This window comes from Leuciscus leuciscus (genome assembly GCF_965113295.1).
Source record: "Leuciscus leuciscus genome assembly, chromosome: 2".
NCBI classification, from domain to species: domain Eukaryota; kingdom Metazoa; phylum Chordata; class Actinopteri; order Cypriniformes; family Leuciscidae; genus Leuciscus; species Leuciscus leuciscus.
In genome coordinates, this window is record NC_138726.1 from 28,594,959 (window position 1) to 28,609,717 (window position 14,759).

The 14,759-nt window shown below is 38.8% G+C and overlaps 1 protein-coding gene across 10 annotated transcripts in view; it reads right to left on the reverse strand.

Moving 5' to 3' along the window:
• The window catches only part of znf536 (zinc finger protein 536), a 183,642-nt gene that overhangs the window by 112,657 nt on the left and 56,226 nt on the right, over positions 1-14,759 (reverse strand). For all 10 annotated transcript variants that reach the window (XR_014203712.1, XM_082161823.1, XM_082161820.1 and 7 more), the window contains one exon: positions 10,538-10,651. The gene's annotated coding sequence lies outside the window, so the exon portion shown is untranslated. The remainder of the gene's footprint in view (positions 1-10,537; positions 10,652-14,759) is intronic.

Here is a 14,759-nt window from a genome sequence, read left to right on the forward strand (position 1 = left end):
AATCATCTAACTGCTCATATTTACCTCAAATAATTTTAATAAATAGGCTTACCGACCTTTGAAAGGGTGGAGAAAAGTGCTTCCCATATTTTTTTGTTATTTCCAAAGGTCATGCATCCAATCAAACTCTACAGTATCTTGTGGAAATGCATCTGTCATTGGGTAGAAGCTAACAAATAAGGCTCATTTCAACATGAACAAGTTGCTTGGCATGCCCTCATCCTCAAAAACTATGAACAAAACAACACTAAGGGATTTAAAAAAGGATCAAATAAGTTTTGTGCAGATAATTATTTGGCTGCTTAGAGCATTGACTAATTGAAATTCAATTCTGTATGATAAACAGTTTTAGTAATGTGTTAGGCCACTACTTGATATCTAAAGTACTCGATATCCACTTAATGTTCAAAAGGTCTAAAGCAAAATCAGTCAAGAACCACTGCCATTAAAGACCCTGGGGAATGACTTGATGGAAAACCCATAGGAAGGTTTTATAATACAACTAGGCTTTCTCTTGTATCATATTATTTTATCTTATGAAAACATAAAGTGAGAAGACCTCACTTTATGTTAAATTACTATAGACATTTATAGTCTATAGTCAAATTACTATAGACATTTTATGACTGTAAAATAATATGGGAGCCATTTTTCTTTTTTTTTAATCTTTTAATTTATGGTGTTTTTTGAAGTCAATGAAGTTTGGAAGTCAAAAAGTTTTGGTTACCACTGACTTTCATTGTATGAATAAATATATAAATCATTAAAAAAAAAAAAAAAAAAAAAAAAAAACATCTTATTTCATGTTCCACAGAATATAAAGAAAGTCACACATGTTTGGAACAACATGAAGGTGAAGAAATGTTGACAGAATTTTACTTTTTGGGTGATGGGATTATCTGTAATTCTCGGTCCTGTACATTTATACAGTACTTATTCTCTGACCCTAAAAGAGAGAGAGAGAGAGAGAATGCTGGCGCTCTGTGAAGCTCACTAAGACATCTCTATTATTTCTCTAGTGTGTGACTAGCAGATAGGAGGGAGATGTGTCTTCATGCTGTGATGTTTTGAGTTTTTCTGCTCTGCCAGAACCACTACTTGGTTCTAATCCCACATCCTACCAGTGACCCGGACCCGCTGCATTACAATGCTATCGAGCCACGCGCGATACGCCTCTAATTGAAAAAGGCCCTGCACCATGTCTAAGACTCTCCTTGCAACTCCAGCGCATGTTGTGTCTGCATGCGGAATCGGATCTGTAAGAGGCTTACGAGCTCGTGTGTGAGTATGTAATGCTAAGCATGCATGTGGGTGCATATGAGCATATGTGCGATATGTTTAAAACAGAGTAGATTGATATTTGAAACAGCCAGGCAAAGGAACAAATTAACCACCTTTACTTGGTTTTAATTACAACAAAGTCCACCTCTGTAGCAGAGAACTAAAAATACACGCAGGGTTTCCCTGTGGGACTGAAGTTAGCAAGCCTTACGGCTGCTCATACCTCAAACACACACACACACACACACGCACACACACACACACACGTGCGCGCACGCACACGCACACGCACACGCACACGCGCACACACACACACACACACAAATACCTTAACACCAGAAATAAAACAGGCCATACATCCTTACTGTGTATTTTGGGATCTCAGTCTAATTCAATAAGTTAATGCAAAAAAAAAAAAAAAAAGATACATTCAAAAAAGAAAGAAGTAGAAGAAAAGAAGGAAAAAAAAATTAAATTTGAAAAGAGAGAGCAAAAGGCACAGGGGAATATTAGATGAATCCAGGTCTTAGGGGTGTTCCAGCGAGTAAAATAAGGTTGAACCTCAATAGGATCAACATTCAGGGCAAAACTGCAATAAAAGTAGAAATGTGACAGGGAAAATGATCTGTAATTAGGACAAACAGCACTAAAAGCAAGTTCAAAGATAATTGTTTTTGGAGGGGCGTGTGACTGACTGCCAGGATTCCCAGGGTGGCCAGTTTGCTTGTGTGAAGATTGAAAGAGAGAGAGAGAGAGAGAGAGAGAGAGAGAGAGAGAGACTATGATAAAAGAAATTAAAGATGAAGGACTCTGCAAAAAAGGTTAAGAGGGAGGAAAAAGCACTCAACAGCAGGACAGAAAGAGAAAAGCAAGAGTATTAAACTGAGTGAGAGGGTGAGGAGAAAGTCACTGAAGGTAAGATCAGTCCATTTGGGGGAAAAAAAAGGAAACGATTTTTAAAAAAGTGTGAGAGAAAGTTAACAAAGACACCCTACCGAACAAGCACTAATCCATCATAAGACCAGGCATAAAAAACAACAAGTGTCCCAACACTCTTATCCGCACACACATCTCCACACAAAGACTGCTATTGTTGTTGGTTTTCACAACACTATGGCCTTTGATGGATTCTGCAAGCTAAAGAATAGCGACACAATAGATGGCAGGGGTCAGGGAATAAAACGCATTATGAATTATATATTTATTTTTTTATGTTTATAAAACTGCCCAGGCCCCACGTTTGTATTAATCACCTGAGGAGGGTGTTGCGTTCCCAAGGAGATTTGAGGGTCAGGGGAGGAGGGACCTCAAGGCCGTCCTTCATAACTTTACATGCACTTTCTCTGTCTGTCTGTGTATCAGGAAGCTGGAAAGCAGCAGGAAATCTTGACAATGTGAAATGCTATAAATGATACAGTTTTATTTTATTTGCAAAACTGCCCGGGTGGCCTTCTTTTTTTTTTTCACCCATTTCCTCTCCGTAAGATGAAGTCACACTTGGCGTGTGTGAAACATAAGCATAATTGTGCTTGAACTGACTCAGGCGAGACCTAAAAATACACACAATGGCAGTGAGATGAGCAGAGACAGATAGAGAGAAAGAGGGGCGCTTGTCCTTTAGCAGTGCGTGCATTCTCCCTATTTTCCCACACATGCCAATAACACGGGAATAAACGGATGCGAGAATTAAACCTCATTGTCCGCAGACATGTCCTGCTATATTAAGTCCATGTTTTTTTGTAGGATGCGCTGGGGTCGCTTTACGTCGACAAAACATTGTGTCGACGATGCCGTATCCGTCTCTATCTGTGCATGTTTGAAAAGAAAAAAAGGGCAGAAAAACAATTCATCCGTGCAATTTTTGCAATTAAAAAAGACACAAAAATAATTATTCCGCAGCACACTCGAGCGACACATCCTGAATCCACGAAGCACGGATCACGTGTTTAATAAAAAGGTTAATCAGTTGTTAATCAGAGGATTAATAACTTGTTATTTTCTTTACAAAACCATTAATATTATGCCATAAATATTTAATGCTGATGGGTGTGTTTTTTCTTCTGTTTTTTCTTTAAATGGGCTGGGAAGAGAAGACTGCAAGAATTGGGAATCCACACGCTAATGTGCATTAATCATTCTTTGTTAAAGACAAATAAATTCCTTCATGTTTATTAATACAACCTCGGAGACAACAATACACATTACATTATTTAGAAAGTTATTAATAAAGTATTTATCAGCAGTGCCACTACAGGACAGATGAGGCTAGAAGCTGGCTAATGTATGTACGCAACAGTCACAGACCCTCCGGACAAGGATTATTACGATTTAAACAGTGGTATTATCACTTTAGGATGGGCTTGAGGTGGCTGAACCTGAAGCCTTGCTCTTGTAGGTAAAACAGGATCCCAAAAGTTTTGACTTGAGGAAAGATTTTTGGTTCATTTCTGGGAGAAAAAAAACAACAACAACAACAACAAAACGTCCCTGCCAATCTGCTAATCAAAGCAAAACAAATATTGCATTTCTCTCGCTCCATTTGTTTGAACGAATATATCACATTCCCAAAATACTCATTCTCGGTTCAAATGTAATTAAATTGTGCCTTTAGTGAAAACATGCAGTGGTTCTCCAATTAGTTATGTTTCTGTCATTCAAAAAAAAAAAAAAGAAAAGAAGGAAAACTGGACTTGGGCACGCCCAAGGCACTGTCGCTTCCCGGAATGAAGCGACGCCTGTGTGTTCGGTAGGTTGAACATCAACGCAATAGTTTAGTTTTTGGTCTTAAGACTATTGATGGAGAGAGCAGAGTACACAAACAGTGTGGGTGTTTTGATTGAAGTGAGTTAAAAATACAATTCTATTGATTTCAACTGTGATAGTGTTTGAACAACAGGAAGCGTGAGGGGTGCATTATGATGGCACAGACTTCGTGATTGACTGATTAAAGAACTATACATGGTGCTTTGTAAAAATAATGATGCGAGTATGTGAGGCTGGAAGTGTTTGATTAAAATTGCTCTGAAACTGTTAAGTACTGTAGTTTAAGGTATATTGCTAGGTAGAAAGATAGCTGTCAAGAAGCAGGGAGATGTTTCTCGGAGGTTTCTATCTTCCTCCTTACACACTTTCTCTGTGGCTTTGATAATTATATTAGCCCTCAATGCCCTTTTCTTGTCGAAATCATTCTTGTAAGAGTATCAGTCTGACATTACATATTCTTCTAAACAAAAACTAGTAACAAACTTCAACTGTCCTCCAATAATGATTTTTTTTTGCTAATGTATAAGCATTCAATTATTATTATTATTATTATTATTATTAATAAATGTGATTAATAGGATTATTAATTATTAAAAAAATATACGATTTGAGAGGATCATTCAAATAATTCAAAAAGATAATAATAACACAACAAATAACAATAAAGAAGTTAATTTTTATTATTATTATTATTATTGAATTATATTATTATAATAATTACATTTAATTACATTATTACAATAAATCGAAAAAAAAATCATTATTTTATATTATTAACGATAATATCGTTAATATTATATAATAAGGAAAATAAGTATTGTTATATATACTGTATACTTCCATATTTACACATATCAACAAAGTCAAACAGAACATGAGCGTTGAACATACAGAACTTGAACTGCGGTTGGAAGGCTCTTAACACAACATCACTGAACTGAATAAAAAAAAATATATATTTTCAAAGTTGGGTTGTATTTTGATTGAATAACTAAATGGATTTCTCGCAAAATGCAATCCATCTAGCTGTCAATGCATCCATCCATTCTGTCAACAATCTAGTAGTGGCCCCATGCTGTCAAAAAAATAAATACATATAAATAATGCACGTCTACGTGTCTTTAATGGATATCAACTGGGAACGACTTGAGTGAACCCTCCACAAATCTATGAGCCTGAAGCCACTGGTGAGTAATTGTCGAATAAAATGTTTGCTATGCTTCACACTTTCTTTCACATTAATAAATGGAAAATGTGGCCATGACTCCATCCAATCCACCAGCTTTTATAGAGTCCTCCGGACCAGACGTCCAGATGGACTCCATCAGGAACAAAAAAAAAAAAAAACATCTCCACAATGCCATAGCACGACGCACCATCGTGCCACCCCGCATGGCATTTAAACAACCTTCATCCCTTTGTCTCCAATGAACAGAAAAACCACAGAGAGAGAAAGAGCGAAGGAAGAAAGAGCAGGAAAAGAGCCAAAAAAGAAGCCCAGAGAAAGTGGGAGAGAGATCCATTTTGTGTTTCGGTTAAACACTGATTTCATCACTGGACTAAAACACATAACTTTAAAAGCGAAATCAAATATTAAAAATGACAGGCGGTATAAGTATGGTGAGTGAGCCGGGGTCACGGAGGGAGGAGGCGCGGGCGGCTTGTCAGCCACTATCTGTCAGAGTGAATTAGAAACAATCAGGGGCGACTGAAAGGGAAGGTGATTGTTATTAAGCAGCGGGGCTGCGAGCAAGCTCCCCCAGATGTGGCCATGCATATAAAAGAACAGGAAGCCAGCAGTTTAATTCAGGAAGCGCTAGCGAACACGGCCCGCACAAAGGAGGAAGGAGGAGGGGGAGGGATGAGAGCAGGAGAAAAAGGCCTTTTGTTACTAATAAGCTGGAAGTTACTTTGATAACAGGCAAGGGTTAGGCACCGGAATAGAGGCAGCTCCCCCTTCCTCTACGTCGCTGTCTCTCGTGTGCGCGCGAGCGCTCGCTTGTTTCATCCTCAATTCATATTTTCAGGAGGACAGGCCGCACCAGTCAGTCAATATCTGTGGGGGAATATAATGGGAGTGGAGAAATAAGGGGTGAAATGTAGATAAGTTGACCTTAACAAGGGTGAGGAGAAGAGACAGCCACAGCCATATATCAATTACCCAGCTGCAATCACACTCTGATGATGTGGGAGAGGGTTCGGGATGGACGACCCCTCCCTCCGCCGTCCCTTGACGATCTCTCTCTCTCTCTCTCTCTCTCTCTCTCTCTCTCTCTCTCTCTCTCCACAACCAGCTCGGGGAAGCTCCTCGGAGGCAGCCATCATGGCCGCAGATTGTAGTCAGGGGCAACGGGGGGGGGGGGGGGGGGGGGAAGAGATGTGTACAATATGTTTTTCAAAGGGAGCGGAGACTCGATTTGAATGATAAGAAAAGACGCTAATCTGCTGCGCTATGGCCTCAAAGGCACATCCACTCTGACACTCCAACCCTCCCGCCACATGGGGAAACACGCACGCTCGCACGCATGCTGACCCGAAGGGGCAGAGGACTCTGTCGCACATGTCCAAACACAGCCGGCGAGTAGCTACAAACATCAGGAACATCAAACATGGCTACTTTCGTGCAACTCTGACAACGGTGACACCAGGCTGCCAAAACTCTCTGCGCAGAAACAGACGAAACTGAGGACTTTGGGTAGACGCTCATTGTGATAGTTAGTACAATTGTACAACGCGCTGTTAATATATGTAAGCTTGCATCACCTTACGTGGAGGAGAGAGTCTCTAGAGAGAGCGGTTTTGTTTGTTCTCCCCAACCTGTCAAGAGAGACTTCTAACTTCAACTATGCAAATACTTCACCAGTCGAAAAATAAAAAAATGAAGAGTGTCATTCGAAAAGTCTGTCTTTCTTTAAATGATGGCAACGCTTTGATTTCCAGCTTTCTTTGTAGTGAGAGATATCTATGGAAATTATCCCTGCCTTGAGATTTTTTTGTGTGTGTGTGTGATCCTGTAATAGCTATAACTGTTAAATAAAAGCCACGTTTTCTTCTGAGATAGAAACGTAGCAGATTCAGAAGCATGTCACCCGTCTCTGTTTTTTAAGCATGATGTGAGGATCTGTGACTGGAGGGTTGTGGTGTTAAACATGCTATTGCTAAATATTACCTCAGGGAGTAACAGTGTATGTATATATATATAACACCTGAGAGAGGGAGAGAAGGAGAGAGGGTGAAATGAGGGGGAGTGGAGCATGTTACAAAAATCCAGGCGAGACACATATGGACTGATTGCAAATTAACGAGAGAAGAGAGGAAGAACGTTAGAGAGGGATAAAGGAAGCGAAGAGGGGTGGTGATAGTTCACCTGAAAATAAAATTCTTGGTTCATTTCTCAGTGGAATGTAAAAGGCGAAATTTAGCAGAATGTCCGAGCTGCTCTATTCCATACAATGAAAGTGGATGGGGACTGGAACTGTCACTCTACAAAAAGGAGCAAAAATGTACAATTAAAATGTATTCAATTCAGTTCAAGTGCAACAGTTATTTGATTTAAAGGAGCAAATATTTGAAAATCAATCAAAATACAAGGATACAAGACTGTGTACTCAAATGGGAGAAAATTCCAGCATTGCAGATTACAATTTAATAAAAATAAAAAACATTAAAAATATTAATTTCAAGATATACAGTATGTATGTATAGGCTATATATATATATATATATATATATATATATATATATATATATATATATATATATATATATATATATATATAATTAAGAGGTTTGATAGGGAAGGAAGATTATCTACTATTACGTCATTCTCATTGCTTCATTGGTGGATATTTCCTGTCTGGGATAATCCTGGGTTATGGGTTATTTTCACCAGGAATTCTGTAAGTAAGTAAGTGATCATAACAAGTGGGTTCATAACAACCTCATAGTTCACATTAGGTCTGACTTTAAAAGGTTTATACGTAAAAAAAAAAAAAAAAAGATCAATTCCCCCTATGTAGAAAAGGGGGACTTTTACTTCTAATACCCAAATGTTGCACTCTACAAGATAGCTTTGTGTGAAGAACAGACTGAAGCGTTTTTCATTATTCACTGAAAATCTTGCTTGACAGCTGTGGTCACCATCAACTTTCATTGTATAGAACAGAGCAGCTTGGACATTCTATTATAAATAAGTCCCTTTGTGTCATACAGAAGAAAGTTTTGAAAAACATGAGGGTGGGTAAATTATTCATTTATGAGTGAACTGTTCCTTTAAGGAAAAAGAAGAGAGATTGTGAGATTGATAAAGTTACAATGAAGAGAGAGATGGTCCATGTAGTCCTATCGTCTCTTCTCCTCTCAGGACATGTCTTAGATTTCAGTGTGATTAGATAGTCAGGGATAGAGAGATGTTCTGAGGGAGTATTAGTAATTAATCACTACTGAAGCTGGGATTTCCACTCTCACTGTCTCGTCCACACACACACACACACACACACACACACACACACACACACACACACAGTTCCTTTAACCATTCAACAAAACACAAAGAGAAGGGAAAAAACGCCAGAAAACAAAATAAATAGAAATAAAAATAGCAAAACAATGCAACAAAAAATGCATTAAGCAGAGGCTTAAGAGGCAATCGGTTCTCTTTGTGGCATGTGCTAATTATTACTGTGCCCATAATGGGCTCCAGTCTCCTCCATAGACGATGTCTTAACACCTATCATTACTGAATGAAAGGGTGACCATAAAAAAAGAAAAGGGGAGAAAAAAATCAGAGGCCTCCGCTTACAGCTCTTACCACCCCTTCCCAATCTTTTTATTTTTTATTTTTTTCTATTTTTATTTTTTATTTTTTTCTGTACTATGAATAAATTTAGCCTGTCCCGGACATGAAAATGTCAAATACCTAAAATACACCTAGGCTAAATAGCATATTAATTTTTAATGCTCCTTCATCCTATGCTGCTATTCTCATATCTAGTATGTCTGCCAACAGCTGTTGCAGGCTCTCTCATAGGGGATTTATAATCTATCTAAAAGTGTGCTGGAGCATTGTTCAGGAGGAGGAGGAGGAGGAGGAAGAGGAGGAGACTTTTTATTCATGGGCTGCTTTTACCTCTAATTTCTCCTAAAAAATGTTTTTTAAAATCATTACTGCCTTTTTTCATTCTTGATTTTGATTAAAAGATCACACTTAACCAAACATGCAATAAAATGCATGACACACCTTTTACCCCCGTGTATATATTTGTGTATATATTTCTCAGGTTGGGTTTATTATTGAAATTCAATTTCTGTATTTAATTTTCCTGAAAGTCAGGCATGTCATCGCAATATATATAAGGTAAGTTATCATAATGGAATCTGCCAATAATTAAGCAAAATGTAAAACGATTTGAAAATTAAATTCATGAAACATTCAGAAATTTACAAGGTAACATACAAAAATATACAACAATTAATTTGGACTTCTGAGATTTTAATTAATAATAAGAATCAAATTTACTCTTTAAAACATATGACAACTTACCCTGACCTGACATTTTTCTGACTCTAGTCTAAATATACACTACCATACAAAGATTTATGATTATGTAAGATTTTTTTATGTTTTTAAAATTAGTCTCTTGTTTTTATTAAAACACAGTAAATGTAATATTGTAAAATATGATTACAATTGAATATAATTTTTTTAATATATAATTATTTAAATTGTATTTAAAGTTTTTTAGCATCATTACTCCAGTCTTCAGTGTCACATGATCCTTCAGAAATGATTCTAACATGCCGATTTGATGCTCGAGAAACATTTCTTATTATTATCAATGTTGAACATACTGAACAGCAGTATATATTAATATGATGATATTATAATTTTGAAAAGTTGGATAGTAAAGTTCAATAAAATTATCATTTGAGAGCATGTTTGAAACTCACATACAAAACCACAGCTAACACACAAGTAATCAGACTTTGACGCAAAATCTTTTAGATACTAGGATACAACCCTTTAGACAACTGGCAGTCTACCCTACTGTATATCTTTTATAAGTATTTCGATCTTAAAAAAAGAAAAGAAAATTCATGATGGCCACACATGAAACATGTCACTGAAGAGGCTTGAACCAGATAGAAGAGCAAATTGGAGAAGCAATCACTCTAAATTGGGCTTTTATATGTCATTTAGGTGTTCGGCTTAAAGACACATCGCAGGAGAAGATTACAACCGTTCGGCACAAAACGTGCCACTTCAAATGGACTGTCTGTTAGGGATCAGACTCTGGGATCAGTTAATCTCATCCTGACACTGATGATTTGAGACCAACGGGTAAGTGAGCATGCTTCATGTCTTATCTAAGGACCACTCAAGCGCACAGATCTGGGATCAGAAATGTATGTCCTGTATCTGGTCCAGGAGCGGTGTCACATTACAACTACCGAAAGGAGGAGCGGTGTGGGGCAAGAGGTGAACTTTGCTTACCTGATCACTCTAACAGCATACTGGTCCGGGGCCCGTCAGGTTGAAGAGACCGTGACTCACCCCGCCACTGAGTCTGTACGGCAACAAGCGATGACAGCAGCGATGAGTCTTACTCTGTCAGCAAGAAAGAGAGAGAGAGAGAGAGAGAGAGGGGATGTCAGGCCAAATGTAACAAATTCACTGAATCACAGCAGTAGCACAGAGGTCAAGGAAAAGCAGCCGAAAAAGGTTAAAGATGAAATCAAAGCCTTGGCTCAGAGCGCTTCTGAAAATCTATCCCAGCAAGGCAAGGCCACCGCTGACGCGCTCGGCAGACAAGAAGCTAAATACTGCACGCCACTCTGGGATCTTTCATTTTCAGCCGATCAATAAGGACTTATATTTATCAGGATTCCAAGCAGCTGCCACATCTGACAACCTCCACTTCATTTTCGCACTCCGCCCTCCCTCCCTCCCTCCCTCTCTCTTTCTCCCTCTCTATCCATCCATCGTCCGGCCCGTCTTCCGTGGCCTCATGCTAAATCGGGACCTATCGACCACCAAAGCGAAACGGGGGGCCTTCGGTGCGGCTTCAGCCCTCACGTACAGCCGTGCTCCTGCCGCGTCCCCCTACTAATATTGGGTTAAGAAGCATGCGTTTTGTCATTAGCCTGTTGGCTCAGGCCCATTTCCCTGCTCTCTTTGTTCCGTGGCACGCCACGAAGCCTGCCAAGAAAATGGCGGCGTAAAACACGTACACTTCACCACTTCGTTTCCCCCGTGCAAAAGCGAGTGAGCGATTTGAAAATGCAGATATATTTAGGGAGGAAAAGCAGGGGGAAAAGAAGAAACTCTCCAATTTAAATCATTCAGAGAAGCAGAAGATTTGCTGAGAGGGCGGAGAAGGCCGAGTTAAAATAGCTCAATCTCTAATCATCTGTACGACAATATTTGCTGTGAGGCATTCTAAATAGATTATCGCTGGTCCATCTGCCTCATCACTGATTTATAAGGCGTTAAGCTGCTTTCCAAAGGCAAGGACTTCCTTTGCAGCTACAGTGGAAGGATTCTTGTTCAAATCAGGGCCAATGGCAGCTGAACAAGCCCGCCGCTCACAGTAAAGGAGTTTCTGCTTTCAGCAAGAGAGAGAGAAAGAGAGGGAGAGGAAATAAAAATAGGACGACACTATCCGGTTTGGAGTCGCCACATGAAGCAGTTTGAATCCAAAAATTTTCTATCTCTGAATTTTTTTTTTTTTTTTTACAAAAAGACAAGGAGGAGGGGAGGAAGTGAAAAACACACACACAAACATACACACACAAAACAAGGGACATCATTAACATATGAATACTGTATGCAAATGGTTAGAAGAGAGCAGATGTTGGCGCATTTAATTGACCTATATGTGAATTGCATCCAAACCTTCTACACAGAGTACGCTGAGTGTAACACTGGATGCCCGGCACTGGCTTCCTTACACAACACAAACAGGGAGGAAATGAGGGAGGGTTTGTGCTTGAGAGACAGAGAGAGAGAGAGGATGGAAAGAAGAGAGATAGAGATGTGTAAAGAGAGGCAGAGACAGATGAAGACAAAGAAACCCGTGTCGGTAAACGGCACGGCCACAGAGATGACTAAACGCATCGGCTGTCAGCTCCTTGCGTCTCTTATGGATGACATCACTGCGCCGCATAGGAAATCAATCAAGCTGTGGCCTTTAGGGAACATGAGCGTCGCTGACAGGTTATGAGCTGCAACCCGTGTTACGTTCAGTTTATCCAACTCTACTCTTACTTGAACTCTCACTCTATGCCGTCGCTCTGTTTCCTCTAGAGACAACGGGAAAAAAAGAAAAGGGGGATGGAGGGGTGGAGTCATAGCGCTTCTGTTGCTAAGTTTTGCATGGGTGAACTATAAGAACCACAAATGCTAATTTAATCTGGGCTTTGCCCTTTCTTTCCCCCTTTCTCCCTCCTGCTCGGGAATGTCATTAAATTGTATTAAACAGCCTTTTGTCCACAGGGCAAGGACCACCCGATATATGATAATACATTAATGCCCTGGTGCTACAGCCACTGAGCTGAGACGCTCTTTAAGGCCGCGGGCTGAGCGGCAAACACATGGAGCGCTCTAGTCTGAGTATGGGAGTTTGCATGTGCAAAAAGTGTGCATGAGAGAGAGAGAGAGAGAGAGAAAGAGAGAGATGCTGGCTAACAAGTGTGACACATACTAATAGAAACATACCTAATAAATTACAAGCTTTCAGGGTCTGGCAAGCTGACATTTTCTCTGTGAGCGGGACAATTTCATATCTGCGGAGCAGGGGAGCAAATTGCATCACGTGGAGATTGCTGAAAGATTAGCATAAAAATTAACACTTAAATTTCAGCTTATTGTCAAGCCTTCTTCTGCTCTTTCTGCAAAACCAACAATCAATTCCTCTTAGAAATCTGATTAGCTTCCATGATGCTTATTATCCTAGTCATGTTCCCGCACCGCCATCCAAGACTCCCGGACTATTTGTTAAAATAGAATTAAGAGGCTGATCAATCCATAGGTGTCTCTTATTTGCACATACCTTCTAGCACCCTTCCCTTGTCTGATCCTTCATCAGCAGTCGCTCATTAAACATACTGATTAATAGGCCATAGATCACAGAGGAGTATTTTACATTTAGATGTTTTATTATTTACATGTGAAATCCAGCTGACGCAGTCAAAAGAAATACTATTAAGTGCGAAAATAGAAATGCTTCATTAAAATACTGTTAGCCGTAAATTTAGCTGACATCTTTTATTTCTTTCTTCCTTTTTAAGCTTTCCACGAGAACATTATATAACTTTGAATAGCTCCAGAATTTTAAATATCTGAATACAGAAATTAAAGACAAGTGCATAAGCTACATAGTTTTATGGACTTCTTAAAATAAATATGTATTAAATCATAATAATAATAATAATAATGTACAAATTCAAAACATGATATGCTGTAATTATGACTAATAATAATACAAATTTGGTGAATAAAATATATAAATGTTTTATTATTAATTTATTAATTTATTTATGTAATATTTATTTCCAAAAGTGCATAAAACTACATAGTTTAAGCACTTGTGACTAATTCTTGTGACTAGCACTTAATTATGACTAATAATAATAATAATAGTGAATAAAATAAAGAGAAACATTTTTATTATTCATTATTATTATTAATTAATTAAATATTTATTTTAAGAAGTGCATAAAACTATCTAGCTTATTCACTTGTCTTCAATATAATAATATAACAGTAAAGTGTAAACATGAATAATGTGACTACAAATTAAAAAAAAACAGGGAGGAGGAGGAGGAGGAGGAGAAGGAGAAGAAGAAGAAGAAGAAGAAGAAGAAGAAGAAGAAGAAGAAGAAGAAGAAGAAGAAGAAGAAGAAGAAGAAGAAGAAGAAGAAGAAGAAGAAGAAGAAGATTATGTTTAGAATTTGTTAAACCTTAATGAAATAAGTTCATCAGTGTTTTCCCCCTCAGTTCCGGCACATGTAAAGTCACGGTATCCATGTTGACTCTTTCAGTAAGAGCTGTGAAAGTCATCACACATTTTCAAAAGCCTTCATATTGCTGTACTGAAATATCTGTCAATACAGTCCTATTAAAATCACTGCACAAGTGTGTAGTGATGAGCAGTGTGCGCTCTGGGTGGCTTTCCAGGTGGAGAGAGAGGGGCTTCATTTTGTTTAAACAAATTCTATTCCATCGCATCCAGATGTCTTTAAGCACAGTCCGTTCACCATGTGCACACTCCAAGATCCACAAAAAAATGTATACAAACATTTATTCATAACGGCATGCCTCTTCTCAGACTGAAGAGTTGTCATGGCTCCCTTGAATCTGTTTCGGGGGTAAACTAAGTGTAATGTGAAGCAAAAACAGTGTAACGTGATTAGCCGGAGCGCGCCGCTTCTGTGACCGGGTTCCTTGTTCTCTAGCCAGGCGTCTAAGCTGGGAACGTGTGCTTGTCGTGTGGCCTACAAAAAACTGGTTGGACTCAAATCTTGAGGACTGCCAAGAATGCTCAAGACATCCCTGATATGCCATTACCTGAGATTCTTGGGTTCATAAGTAAAAGTGGGAAGTGAAAGTGAACATGTGACATTCTAAGCACTTAATGCTATGCAGAAGTTAATTTAAACCAGTAACCCTCACTCTTTCTCTCTCATTTTGTGTCTCTCTTTCTAGCCCAGCCTCC